This window comes from Corapipo altera, unplaced genomic scaffold (genome assembly GCF_003945725.1).
Source record: "Corapipo altera isolate COAL_440 unplaced genomic scaffold, ASM394572v1 301, whole genome shotgun sequence".
Taxonomy (NCBI): Eukaryota; Metazoa; Chordata; class Aves; order Passeriformes; family Pipridae; genus Corapipo; species Corapipo altera.
Window position 1 is genome coordinate 3,891,652 of NW_020884926.1, and position 13,704 is coordinate 3,905,355.

The 13,704-nt window shown below is 46.3% G+C and overlaps 1 protein-coding gene across 6 annotated transcripts in view; it reads right to left on the minus strand.

Annotated features, from left to right (window-relative positions):
• CASZ1 (castor zinc finger 1) overlaps nt 1–13,704 on the minus strand; it is a 278,435-nt gene that overhangs the window by 253,808 nt on the left and 10,923 nt on the right. The gene's annotated exons all lie outside the window — the stretch shown is intronic.

Sequence of the window (13,704 nt, forward strand, 5' to 3'; positions counted from 1 at the left end):
TTGAGGTGTCAGTGTACTCCACATGTGTTCTCATTCTTGGGGAAAATGTTCATGATTATTTCATTTTGTGGCAGTAATGGAAAATACATTTTAGTGCTTGTGTTCTGCATTTGCAATTCATGTTCCCATACATGATTACATTAAGTCTGTGTTCTGTCATTTTTGATGAATGTAGCTTGTTTTCTGTAAAAAACAGACTCTGGGATGGAAAGTGACAGAAGTGAAGCTGTAACAAAGGATGATCAATTTTTTATGGCCAGCACCAAATGCAGGGGAAGGCCCTGAACATCTCTCTGAAGCTGGGGACCCTTCAGTCATGGGCTGAAGTATGACCCATTCCTGTCACCGTGCTGCTTCTGGCAGTCACAGGGCAGCAGTGGCCAATATTGCTTTCTTCTATTGCCAAAGTTGATAAACTAGCTTTTCATTAACAGGTCAGTGGCTGAGAGCAATTTGGTCTCTGCAAACAAGTGTACACAGGTAAAAAGCAAGCAGCACAGCAGGCAGCAGCAGGTGGGTTTGATTCACTTATTAGCACAGTAACATCTCTGAGCCTCTGATACACTGTGCTGAACAAGGAACAGACACCCTGGGGCAGGGGCCCTCTCTTCTGAAGTCAGAAAACCGAAGAAACAGGAGGAGAAGAAAGGCATGAGGAAGAGAAGGGATTTACTCAGAGATAAGTGTTGGAGGCTCCATTGGAGAGAATCAGGAGAGCTGCACAAGAGGTGACAACCCAAAGGACTTGCTCAACTTCACAGTGACTTCAGACTGGAAAACCAAAGGAATGCACAGGCTGGAGCTTTTAGCTGATCTTGTTAAGACTGAGACCTCAAGTAAGAAAAATTGACCCCACGTATTTGTGGGAACACAGAGTTCTGCTGATGACAGTTCCAAACCCAGGCTTGCATGTTGTTTTTGCTCGGGTGGTCGTGAATCAGATCTCGATCTCTGAGACCCATCAGTAACTACCCTGAACTGGGGGAACTGACACGGGAGTTTTCCTGCTTCATAAAAGCTGAGAATGAGGTCTCTTGACACACAACTCAATCTTGCTTTGCTGTTCAAAATTCTCACTCGGGCTACAGAGGAAGAAGTTGCGGGGCTGCTGGATTTGCTCCTGCCCCCCTCCCCCGGGACATGTGCTCACTGTAAGCAGATGGTTTCAGAGATTAAGTTCTAAGGAGGCATTAGCAGGAATATCTGCACACAGCACCCCGGCAGCTGCCTGTGCTCACACCTGTTCTAAGTTTCACAGCTTTCAAAGAATCAGTGTTCAACGCTTTTTTGCCCTTTCCTTTTTTGGAAAATACAAGCTTTGAGGGCAAATGCAGAGCCAGCTTCTACAGGCACTCAAGGTTTCTCCCCTTTGCAAGCAGATTCCCTGGAGCTGCACTCAAGTCCAGATTTTTAGCTATCACAGTCAGGCTCTGAAAGACAATCAAGCTATTTCCCTAGTCCAGAAATTACAATCACAAAGAGAGCTGCAGTTTAGGTGGAAGTCAAAAGCCCTTATCATAGGAAAGGAAACTCAGAACTGTTCTTGACCGTTAAGTACTGAAATAAAAATTATTGGATCACCACTGAAAGACTGAGAGACCAACCCTTCACACTTCAGTGTGTTTCTTTGGTCACGTTTCCTCTCATCATCAAATTTAATTCAGAGACATCAATAAGAAGAATGGCATCAGGTAGCACTGGGGGCTCTAACAGTGGCCTCCAGCTGCTGGGCTGGTTAAAGAACTCAACCCCAGGTATGAGGATGGTGTCTCGTGACATGTGACACCACTAAATGAAGCTGGAGATGCTGAGCTTGGGACACTTTCTGCAGGAAATGGGAAAGGGATCTCCCTTCATGTGAGGAATTTAGGCACAATGTAATCTGGCAGCCAGTCCATATAAATAATAAAAAATATCAGCAGCAAAGCAACCATGTTGGAATGGGTATTTCACAGCCTAATGTGGCATCCAAGTAGCCACACAACAGATAGTAGAAAAATCTTATATACATACAATAATGACCACTTGATTCATCCAGGTGTGCCTGACTGTGGGAAGTTAGGAGATGAGGAACCCTTCCTGAGTATTCCTGATGTATAAGTAGAATTCCTAGTGCACAGAGGCACCTAGAGATGCCCCAGCACTCCTCAGAGCTCAAGTGTTTATGTGCTTGGGTGCACGTGCTCCCTGCTCTTGCTGTCCCTGCGTCAGCCCGTGTGTGGTGGTGCTGCATGTTCTGTCTCCTCTGCTGATAACAAGCAACAGTCTGATAACAGCCAAAACCTCAGTCTGCTGAGCAGTGATGAGTCTCTGTCACCACATTTGGAATCAAGGATGCTTATCCAAAGTGATCCATAGACCTTTTTTCAGGCCTAGGGTTATACCCACTCTCTTCTATAACAGCCAGCAGGAATGTCCTCAGTCTTCAGTCTCTCTCCTACCCAACATGATGCAGTGAGGTACAAACATGAAAGGGATGCTACTGGTAACAAAAAAAACCATTCCATGCAAAGGCATGAGCATCAGATAAGAAAAAAAAAGGGGTAGAAATAGGAGAAAAGAGAGTGGGATTATCACAGAAAACCAGAAGAAAAGCAAAGGTTCAGAGAGGGTGAAGAAATTTAGACTTCACAGAGCCAGAAAAAGGAATGAACGCAGAGAGGACAAAGATGGTCAAAGACGCCCCTCACTTGCCCATGGCACTGTGCCACTATGCTATCCCACTGATCCAACCTCTCCTCACTGCTCTGCCAGCAGCACTCAGTGCTTATTAGCAACGTGCCATCTGCCTCCACCACTGCCAAGGGCCCAACCTCGGAATCAATACGGATCTGTTGGTGACATCTGTTGGGACGGGCCGCGGATACCAGTGGCTTTTCACCGAGCACACTTGTTTTAAACAATGCTCAGCTGGTACCCGCGAGCACTGGGCTGACCCCTCACGGAGGGGATGTGCCAGGCGGCTCCCCACCCCAGCGCACATGGAGGGGATGCCAGCCAGACACCCGTGCCCCCCGCCCCAGCCGGGACACCCCGCTCGGAGGGGGTTCGGGAGGGGGTTCCGCAGTGGATTCCAGCCGGGACCCCGCACATCGGGGGCTCCAGCGGCTCCCCGCGCCCCCAGAGCGCCACCTGCAGCCCGCGGGTGCTCCATTGCGGGCCCGTCCTTCAGAACGACAAAGACTCGGGGGTCACACCCGCCCCCTCCATCTACTGCGACAGGACCATGGTCCTGGAAACACAACCGGGGTGGTTACAACCTGAGCGGCATCGGGTATCTCGTGGACACCGAAAAATTAATGGAAAGGGACAACCACGTTAGGCAGGACAGGAAATTCCTGCTGCCGTGTCACGTGTGGCTGTGCAGAGCCTGTGAGTGAGCAATTGTGAAAGAGCTTCAACACTTTTTGCTGCCAGCTTTTTCTGGGTACCTGAGCACCTCCTCTCATGCCTCTCAGAGAGCTGCTGGGGCTCTTTGAGAACTTGCTCCTCCATCTGCAAGTCCATATCTGCCATTCATGGAGGCATTCCCAACAGCTTCCACCAAGCTGAAGTGCTGTGTACCAGTGGTTCTCCAACAGGGCCAATGCTCCACTCCCAAAACAGTCCCTCTGCATACTTGAAGAAGGAATCCTCTTAAAAACTGGTGAAATCCATGTGAAGAACTGCATTTGCCACACACATCATTCTCTTCAGATAAGATTTTTCTACTCTTTGACACTTTAGAGAAGCTCAGAAACAATCAAAAAAAAAAAATCCTTAAAACTCCAGAAGCACCCACGTAATTGTCACAATAGTCTTCCTTCCCTGCTTCTTAAAGAGAAATCTGCTACCCCTTCATCTTCACTTGAGTAAATGCAAAGTGGACAATATTTGGTATCAGGATTACGAACATATTTTGCAGACCAACACCAGAGCTTGACAAGGGAGCTCTAGAACTGTTAGAGGTGACAGTGGTTCCTACCCAGCACAGGAAGGAATGCCTGTCTTCCCCTCCCACAGAAATGAATGAACAGACCTTCAAATTCCACTGGTTTGGCACACAGAATGGCTACATCTCATCTTGGTTAGAGTTTTCTACAGTTGATCATGTCTGTTTTATCCAGTCATTGGACTTCACAGCTTTGCTTGTGACCCTGAGGCAAGAGAAGCTGATGCTTTGCCAGATGCATGAAATAAAAAAAATAGTTTGGATGCAAGACAGTAAGCTTCTTTAGGAAACAGTTCTAATGAATTTAGGTGAAATATAGAATATAAGCAAAAACTCAGCCAGATACAGTGTAGCCTGGAGAAGTTCTGGATATTTGGTGAGCAGCCCCTGTGCATCTCAGCAACCCTCTGCCCTCCCTCCACCATCAGGGGTGTGTCAGGCCATGCTTTGATCCCTTGCCAGTTGTGACGGCCAACCCCGCATGGCCATTTATAGAGCATTGCCAGGGCACTGTGTGACACTGCCAGCGTCACCCAGTGACACAGCCACGTCCATCAGACACCACACCTCCACTCCTCTCTTGCCTATTGACCATTTCCTCACATTTGATAGCAACATGCTCAGCAGAACTGGCGAGCCACTCTCAGCACCAGCAGAGCCAATCCCACACCCGTGCCATCGGGATCTGCTGCTCTCCTGAGACGTTAGCACCATTGGTTTAGATTCTGACCTGGAGCATTTTTATCTCCCTCTCCATCACAGGCTCCGAGAACACTGGAGGCTGACAATGGCCACATAGCTTGGGCACAGGGTCCAGCATTAGAAGCCCAAGGAGCAGCTCCCAGCTGTGCCACTGGGGCTCTGCCATAAGGATTTCACGCAGCAGTGCCTCAGTTTCCCCCTGTGCAAAGTGAGGATAAGGATAATGACCTACCTCCGAGGGCGTGGGGTGCAGATGGGTTAGCGACCAGCACTACAGAGACACCCCCCACCAACAACCAACCCCGCCTGGCACTGGAGGAGCCGAGGGCACCGCATCCTCCCCTGCCTGGTCCTGCTCTGGACAGCACTGCCTGCCAGGGCTCTCCTGCCCGCCAGGGCTCTCCCGCCTGCGACTGCGCGAGTGCCCAGCCAGCCCCGTCCTCATCGAACCACCCTGCGTCTATTTGATAAAGACGAATATTGCTTTTTAAATAAATATAAAAACTCCGCTTCCTCCTTGGCGAGTTCATTTTGAGTCATTTTATCTCTTTCCTCCCCCTAGATTTTTCCCCAAATAATGTGATTAAGTGAGTCAGCGTTCTGCTTTCCCTGACAGCCTCTGGATTTAATTCAGTTTGAGGACTGTGACCTTTGACTCCTTTTTACTATACTAACCCAGCTAAGAGAACACTTAGCGATTTCTCCGCTTCCTACTGGGAGAGTATCTGGTGGGGGGTGAGGAGGGGGAGCTGGGGTGGAGGGGGGAGGAAGAGAAACAAACTTTCACATAAAATTATGGTATATGGATAATTGAGAAGTTTAAAAACATGAATCTAATTGTGCTGTCCCTTGAGAAGCAGATATTGAGCCATCCTATAAAAGGCTTGGAGTATCCCAATGGTGATTTATTGCTAAATCCTAGTATTTTTCAATACATTATAGTTTTTAAATTGTGTTTAAATTGAGTGTAGAAGAGCAGAGGCCATTAGGAGATGCAGAAATGATGATTATATTTAAATATTCATGCACGCAGTACCTTATTATTGAATCTGAACACTAACAAAATCAATATTAAGTGCGGTTTGACATGAATTTATTTATGAATTTCGACTTTCTAAGTACTGTATTTTTTCACTCAAAAATTGTGAGTATAATGTAGTAATGATATCAAAACAGAGTGTCAGAGAGCATTAGCTGAGGAGGTTATAAACCTCCGTATTACAGGGCCCCATATCGCCCTCAAAAGTGCTTAGTGCACAAAACCAAAATGTTTGGGGTTTGTTTTTTTTTTTTTTAAACACGTAAATACACACACACACACACACACACACTCGCTCAGAAATAGGAAGGAAATTCTCAGTCGGAAATTGCACTGCAGTGGCTTTGATTGCTCTCCGAGCCTGCTCCAGGGACCAGGCAAACTGGGATTTGAAGACAGACAAACCTGAATGGAGTGCTCCTGGCATGTGGTTTGTGGGGGCACTTTGGTGCTCTGAGGGGAAGCTGCCTAAAAGAGAGCAGCCCACAAGCACAGGGTGTAGCCGGGGTCCCAGCCAGAAAGGAACCAAAGACATCAGTCTGCACCAAGAACACACAACTCCTGCCCTACTGGGTCGGTCACACTGGGATCCCAGAAGGCAACACCAGTCAGTATTCCCATGAAGAGAGTCCAGTGGTAAGCTATGCTCACACTGGCTGGTAGGTCAGGTGGAGAAGGATATCCCACTCTCCTTCATAAGTGTAATGCCAGTAAAGAGAATGGAAACACGCCTCTTTCCATAACCAGTGTGCACTATGGCAGGTACCTTGAGCAGTTTCCACTCAAAAGGGTGCAAACATGAGAAAACTGCCTAGAAATTACCTCTCTTTGTCCTCTCAAAAAAAATATGCTTCTGTATTTTTCATGCTTCCTTTCTAAGGTGTATCTCAAGCAGGGCACTTGGTAATCAGGCTGGAACTTCCCCAGAAAAGAGAAAGACAGCTTTTGAAAGCTTGGCACTGGTGCTGCTCGTTTACCCAGGATCAGTTAATGGCAGTGCTGCAGCAATCCCACTGCTTCACAGGCTCCTGGTCCTTTCAATTCCAGCATTGCTGCTCCATTACCACGGCCACCTCTGGATACCTGGTAGGTTTTTGATGGAGCCATCACTCCCTGCTGCTTAAATGAGCAGAGATTTCAGCAGTGGGAGACAGAAGCCTTTTTGGTAATGGGGAGGGGAATAATTCAGACTAAAGCCTTGACATAAGGGGACACAGAGGAGGGGCTTGCACAAATCTATCTACAGATAAGTGATGTATATTAAAAGCTAGTGCTCTTCCTCCCCCACCAATTAATTCCAAATGTGAGAAGACTTTTGAAGATTTATTTGCTATTGGCAGGAACCTGGACTGAGTCCTCCACATGCTGTACTGTGCATCCTCCTTTGAGCCCAGCATTGGTTTAGAAACACTATAGAGCCCACAGGAGACCCTCACCCCACTTCCCTTCTTTAGTATAAAACACACCTATCCCAGCATCACTCCCAATGGAAAGAGCTATCCTTTCATCCTTTCTGCTTGGGAGCCATACCCCTGCAAGTGTCAGACCACCTAAAGTAAGACAAAACAATTTTGGCATCTCTGGGTCCAGTCCATTGTCAGAAGCCCACAAGGGGCAGCAACAGATACCATGGCAGCAGGATTTCCTAGTCCTTGCTGTCTGTAGAGACAGGTATGGAAAGAAAAACAGTCTGATTGAAGGGAAACATCATTCAGTTTTGTCTTTGATTTCATGACCAGGAACCAACACTTACTGAACCCAACCCAAAGCCATACTGCCTTCAGTAACACCAGATATCCAGAGTCAGTATTGAAGAAGGCTCAAGCATTACATTTGAAGCAGATTGTTGAAGAGCACAGCCCAGCATACTCCTAGTTTTCTCAGGTCTCTAAAATACCAGGTATTGGCAAGCAAGAGCCAGGGATGCCAAGCAAACTGCACAGTACAGGAATGGTCTGCAGTCCTAAGGGAATCTCTTCTGCTGGGAAGTTGTCTTGGTAAACCCTTCAGCCAAGTGAACACCATTCTGCAGAGTACAAGCTGAAGGCAATCCACCCCCGGAAATCCTTTTGGATGCAGAATTTCTGCTCAGATTAATCTTTCTTTCCTCCTTCTTCTCAGACTTGCCTCTGTCTTCTCTGCTCATGCTAGCATTTCCCAGTACAGCCTGCCAGGCTCTTAATGGATTGGCAACGTTCTTCAGGGAGCAGAATTGACACAGAAACACATGTAAAGTATCCCCTCTTGGAAGGGGTTTGATCATGGAGCACTGACATGATGGCAGATCACACTGCCTACACAGAGGCCGCACACGACAGGGCAAGCAGCAGCAAAAACATCACTCATTAAAATTAATTCCTTTCTCATTTTCATCTTAAAAGGAATGCTCAGATTTAGTGGTCTCAGCTGAGTCTCTGATGGATAGAGGTCTGCATTAACAGAGCCCATCATACCCAGTTTGACTTGGTTTATGCTCTGCAGAATGGATTATTTCGGTGACTTTTCCAGGAGTAAGAGCCAGTTGAAGAGCCCAGGCCTAGTGGACAGCATTGGAAAAGACTTTGTGGGTCACTCTGAAGTCCCTATTATTGCAGATATCCACATCTCTTTGTTAAACCCAAACTGAAGCTGTAGCATTCCAGAGAACACACAGCCCCAAGGAAAGCCCACCATCTGAAAGGTTTGAGACATCTCAATTTGACAAGGAACCCAAGCAGCAACAGCATCTGGGTATCAGAAGCTGAAGCATTAATCAAAATCAGGGAATCACAGCACTGAAGACAGTAAAAATGTATGGAAAAGACATATTTTATACTGTGTTTGCAACCCTGCAGAGCCAATGGATACTCCATGGAGAAACAGGGAAAAAATTATTTTATAAAGGTGATGCACAGAACAGGTGATGTGCCCCAGGTACCTAAAGCTTGCAGCAGTTTGGAATGATGACTGGACAGTGTGTGTGCCAATGTACTGCCCTAACCACAAGGTCTGGGTTCTGAACTCGAGGTGTACCCTTGGTAAGAGATGCAGTATAAAGGGCACTCGAGAACATTCAGCACCCAACCTCACTCCAAGCTTTTGGTAACAACCTCCAGGTCTTCACTGCACTGCAGCTGCTCTCAGTGCTACCTTCTGTGGTAAAGGACAGTTTAGATGCCTTGGGAGAGGACACCAGACTGAAGTGTCACTGGTCTGATCCAGGTACAGCAATCCCACATTTCTCATGAGATCTCTTTCCCAGAAATGCTAAACACCATCTTGGAAACTCTGCACACAAGAGATGTCTAATGCTGGCATTATTTCTAACACTAACAACTCGTTAAGTTTTTCCACTATGCATCTGTATCAATATTTTAACACAACTGTTACAAGGAAAATTGCTTTTTTTTGTGTGTCTGTGTCTCTTCCCTCCCCTCCTCTCTCATTAAATCAGCATGACAGATTTTAGCCTATTCCATAACTAAGTGAATATCTCGGAAATTTAAAATCCCCAAAGCACAGTGACAGGCTCTGAAAGGTTTCCAGTGGTGCAGAGTATGAACAAACTCAATGGGCTTCGATTGTTCCCTCCCCTTATTGTAACTGCAAGCAGGCTCAAAACAATGGGATCAACCCAAATCTCTATAGGAGATAAAGAACCCAAAGCACAACTTACAACCATGAGATTCAGCAGTGTGACCACAACAGGACTAATTTTTTAGGTGAGCTTTCCTACAGCAGTGTGACACCAACACAGAGTTTGATCAGATAATCTACAGCTGCTTCAACCTGATTTAAGAGGCAACAAGGAGAGGGGTAAGGGGGATCCATTACACTAAAATGGAAGTCAGACATCAGGATATGGATTGCACAATCTGCAGGTGGAAAAGGAGCACAAAGGTCCCAACCAGATCAGTTCCCAGTGTGAGGAGCCCGGCCATTTACTGGTATTTGGGGATATGACTAACATGCATTAATGAAAGGTAATTACTTCAGAAGATCAGCACAGACAAAATGGTCTGTGGTGGGGGCAACAAGCAGAGTGTTCTCAGAGCCAAGGGGGTAAAAATTACAGGGGAACTGATTAAAAAACAAACAAACAAAAAAAAACAAATAAGAAGAAACTGGAGGTCTTTTACATGGAATATTCACCAGCATTTTTAAGAGGTGGGTGGTGGAGAAAGTGCTATCACCAAGGAAAAAAACCCAAACCCTCTTTTCCAGTAAATCGATGTATTTTGCTCTAATTTTATTAGGAATATAAAAGGAGCCTTTAGAAAAGTGCTTAGAGAGCAGAAAGAAAAAAAGAAGAGATAGGGAAGGCTAGCAGTGGAAACATTAGTCTGTCTGTATTAGGAATCCCATACTCACATTTTATTGTTACTGTCAGGATGCAAAAGGCAGCGCTTAAAACAAAATAATACATAATGTATTACAGGGGCATAAACATCAGCAGTCATTTTTATTTTAAAAAGAAAATGCAAAAAAAATGGAGATAGCTTGCAAGTGAGGGATCCAAGGCGCAGCATTTATATCTGTGTCCACTGAGATAATCAAAAAGGTATTAGAGCAGCTGATGGAACAGGGTACCACAAAGGGCTCCTCAGCAGTTCACCACTGTTCTCATTACAAGGTGGCTGTGGGAAGCTTGTTCAAAGAAATCATGGGGTCAATTTTTAGGGTGGGTGGGAATTTACTCCGACTCCAAAGGTGAAATGATATTTAGGGAAATAAACTTCATACTTTCGAATGAGTAGTAAAGAAAATGGGTTTTGTACATTTGTGCATGTTTTAGGAGAGAGAGGGAAGATGCAGAAGTAAGGAGTCACTTATGCTTTCCATTCAGCTCTTTTCAACCATTACTTTTTGGGGGTGCTTGCCCTATCTGTGTTAACTTCTGCTTTTTTAAAGTTAGTTCTCTTGGTCTCTGCACAGCACATCTAAATCTTGGAGTATAAATCCAGCATCTTTTGTTGCTGCCATAATACAAATAAACAAGCTTCATGATACCTGCCTGGCACAGGAGTAAGCAATGCATGTGCCATCTCTTGCTTGAGGAGACTTGGGGGAAGGAGGGTCTCTACTCACAGGACTTACACCTCAGCTTCCAGCACAGACAGTCCACACTCCAGGGGTTGCTTCCCAGCCCCACATCAGCTACACTGCACTGCTGCCCTGCTTTCCATCCCCTGCACGAGCAGGGCTCAGTCCTGCCACTGCTTGGGCTCCTACACTGTGCAAACTGCACAGCTGGCCCCATCTGCCTGCTTCAGACTCTGCTTCCAACACTGCTCAGCAGGGAGAGGGGACTCCTTTTTCCTTCGGAAGTTTCTAGAGCCACCTGCTTCTGAGAGCAGTCCCAAAGTCAGGAATGCAGAGAAAACCATGTGAGTGGAAAGTGCAGGTGAGCTGCGACAGAGCAGCACTGCAAGGGGAATGAAAGAGATTTTAAATATTTCAGCTGACAGCTGGATCTAACACCCCCCAGAACAGCTGGATCCTCCTCTGTAAAAACAACCCAGCTCTTCCCTCCCATTCCCTGTGATTCTCTGAAGGCCTCAGGGGGTACTTGATCCCCCTGTTTCCCTATCTGGTTGTACTGCTTTTGTCACAACATATGCACACGAACATGGCACAGCCACAGTCTGCTGATGGGATGATGTCAAGAGGATGTGACTGCTGGTGGCCTGTGTAGTCATTTGGAGGACAGGGAAAGAAGAAAGGGGAGGCAGATTGGCCAGAGCTGGGAGAAGGTGGGTGAGGAATGAGATGGGCAAAAAATAAAGGACAAGCAAGTTCAGGAATGGAACAAGATTAGGCAAAACAGGAAGTAAAAATGCAATTATCTGGCTTTTTAACTGTCTGTCACAGTAAACCACGATGTATCCATCTGCCAGAGCCTATCCCATTTACTCTGCAAGAGTAAGTGGGGCAATTCATGTCTACCACAGAGCAAAACTAGGGGTGTTTAAAAAATTAAATAAATCAAATTGCTCTATTTACTCATTTCAAATAATCTGGAAAACAAGGGTCTGCTGCAGGAGCCAGGAATTACTGACAACCAAAATTTAGAAATCCTTTAAGGAGGTGATATGCATCAGAAACTGATGAATTAAGGAGTTCTACAGTTCTGGAGGACTTGCTCTTGAGAATTGAGAGGAGTTCACGTCTGAGGCTGGGTTTCATCCCCAGCTATGTCACTTGCTTCACTTCTCAGCACCTGAGATTAGCTACAGTGCTTAACAGCTTCACCAAAATAAATAGGGATATTGCTCTTAAAATGAGGGCTCTGGAGATGATCAGCATTAGTGGGACTCAGCGGTGTGTTTGTCTTTCATACAAGGACAGCGATAGGGAATTTGCTGATTTCAGGTAGTCTTGGAAGCTACTAGCTCCTAAAATGAAAATAATTGTGTGCATGCTAGAATCCTCTGTTTGGGAGAGAACTGTGGGTGATAAATCAGAGCAAGGATACACTCATAGAACTGGCTGCTGGACAGGGCTGCTTTATGAGAAGCTGCTTCAGGTCAGGCCTGAAGGGCACAGAGAGCTGTTCAGAGAAGAGCTCACTGTGCATCTCTTTGGGTAGCCCTTGCTGTTTCCTTCCTCTCACTGACATTTATACTCTTTAGAGAAAAATGGGAGGGAAAAAGGAAATTCCAAAGAAGAAATTATGAATTGTACATCTTGTGAAAATTCTACCCACAGCCCAGAAGATAATCTTCCCCTCTCTCCCATCATGCCAGCTCGTCTCTGTGACATCTTTCCACTTCATAAATCTCTTCCTTGATTGAGAGGCAGATCTGGGAAACAGCCCCTGGGGGAAACAGTTCCTGAAAAGCCTGCGTACCAAGCCAGAGGCATCTTCTCATCGAGGTACAAAGCAAGTAAAGGCCTCAGACTCACTGCAACTGCACGAGGGTTCTTGGCACCATCTAGTGCCAAGAAAAGAGACTACGGAAATCACACTGGAGATGGGGAGGAGAGGTGTTCAGAGAAAACTTGGAGAATCTGCTTGGGTAGTGGTGGCAGCTCTGCTAGCACAGAGGTAAATGCTTGCCATCTTCACATGCTCTTTGTACAGGGGATTCTTCCTTGTAGCAAATAAGCCAGAAGTGGTGCTACATCATACAGGGAAAGCATTGTGGAATCTCTCTGGAGGACACCACCTGCTGTCCTTCATGGAAGCTTTGCTACTACAGGTGGGGCTGCTCATGCCAAGGGTGCACATCCTCCCTGCTGCCCTGTGGATGGCAGTGGGATGGTCAGTGATGGCTTCCAGAGAGCAACCCGAAATCGGGAACCCTCCGAGGGATCCTGAAACCCTGAGCTGCAAGTGAAGTTGCACTAAAGGAATATGGAAGCTGATAAAGTAATAGCAAGGCCATGGATTGTATGAAAATGGGTCTGACAGAGGGTGTAACTATCACTTTGTAAGCAAAGGAAAGTCCTTCATCGAATTTGTTACTCATCCACTTCCCTCCTCTCCTGTGCAGCAAGAATAGTAAACAGTCGCCCAAGTTACAACAAAACAATCGGTATTTAAAACAAAACAATGCTTCTTGTTTTTCAAGTTTTCCTGGAGCCACCTCCCTTCCTGTTCAGACTCATCACCTTTCATTGTTCCTGGACACAGCCATCACCACCAGGCACATGGAACTGCAATGACACCAAGCCTCAGTACTGAACCTCCAAGAAAGTTATCACCTGGAAAAGGCTACTGGCTTGTGACACTGACAAACTGGGGCACGTGTGCTTTGGATGACTACAAGCCCCACTCCTGCCTGCAGTCCTCAGAAAGCAAGAGTAGGAATCAATGAACTATCCAGGAGTAATGTTCTCAAATCAACTCAGCTCTTCATCTTTCTAAGGGAAGCAAGCCAAGGACCATGCTGAAACCTTAACCACAGGGCCCAGGCACTCTGTGGACACTAAAGATGCCAGGGCAGTTTCCCAAAAAGCAGGTGTAGGCTTTGGCATCCTGGGCCAATATTTACATTCCTCTTTGCTGTTACAAAGCAGCCTTTCCACGCAGTTAACAGCCAGATCCCCA